Genomic DNA, 1,255 nt, shown 5'->3' on the forward strand with positions numbered 1-1,255 from the left:
TGTGAGCAAATCTTAATCAGGTGCCTGAATCTTTTCCAGGCCTATAAGGAACAACATCTTTGTACAAATTCGGTTTTATAAAGACCTGCTGAGCCAGGCGAGGTGGTATATGCCTGTAATCCTAGTACCCAGGAAGGCAGAGGCAAGTAGATCTCTGTTAGTCTAGAGTCAGCCTGGTCTACAAAGCAAGTCCAGGCCAGCCAAGGTTACACTGAGAATCCCTGTCTCGAAAAAACAAAAAACCAAAAACCAACCAAGCAACCAAGCAACCAACCACTCACCCACCTACCCAACCACCCACTCACAAAAAAATCAACCAAACAAAAAGCCCAAAGACTTGTTAAATCAGTTAGTCTAGCAAGAACAGCTTCTCTCCTGTTTATCAAGGCTCATCATCCTCAATATCTGATAGACTCTTTGTGACTCTTTGTGTGCCTCATGTCCTCTCCACTGTACCATCTCCAACTTTTATTGCTAAGGAAGTGGTAGTGCCACCAACTGAAGGAAACTTGGGAAAAGAGGAGATTTGGCTGTAGCAAATAATAAATTAGAATTTGAATTTATTAAGTTAAATGTGTTGAGGAGTAAGTAGTTGGAGATATCCAAGAAGGGCTGCACCTATGTGTGGAACTCAGTAGAGATATCTACGCAGTAAATGCGATATTTGTTAGCATGTGTTTGAGAAGGTAGGTAAAGCCACAGCCATTGATGAAATCCACTAGGAGGAATGCTCAGAGCAAAAGGAGCATCATCCAACAAGAGAATCTGAACAATGCACAGACCAGGAACACAAACCCAAGAGGGCATGATGCTTTCCATTGTGCCTCCTGTAAATAAAATGTCAGTAAGTGAATAATTTCCTGCATAATATAAGGTAAAACAAAAACAAACAAGTGAAAAGCTCCTCAACTAATCTAGGAGGAAATCCAGGAGAAACTTGTTAAGAAGCTACGGGGAAATGGATGAAAAATTAGGGGTGCTCAGAGCTTCAGATGACACAAAAAATACAAATAAATCACGTGGTTTGTTGATCACCACACATAGTTACTAGAATAGCTTTTCTTTGTGCTGTATCCTTGCATAGCTTGGGTCCCAGAACCCTGACCAAGAGAAATAAGGGAATCAAGAAATGACAGACATTAAAGAAATGACAGACAAAAGTACATAGAAAGGCTGCAACTGGTGGTCTGTACTTTCTGATGGAGAAGCTGCAGCACCCTGGAAGCCTTGTGTGTTTACTATACACAGGTGAATA

This window comes from Acomys russatus, chromosome 1 (genome assembly GCF_903995435.1).
Source record: "Acomys russatus chromosome 1, mAcoRus1.1, whole genome shotgun sequence".
Lineage (NCBI taxonomy): Eukaryota > Metazoa > Chordata > Mammalia > Rodentia > Muridae > Acomys > Acomys russatus.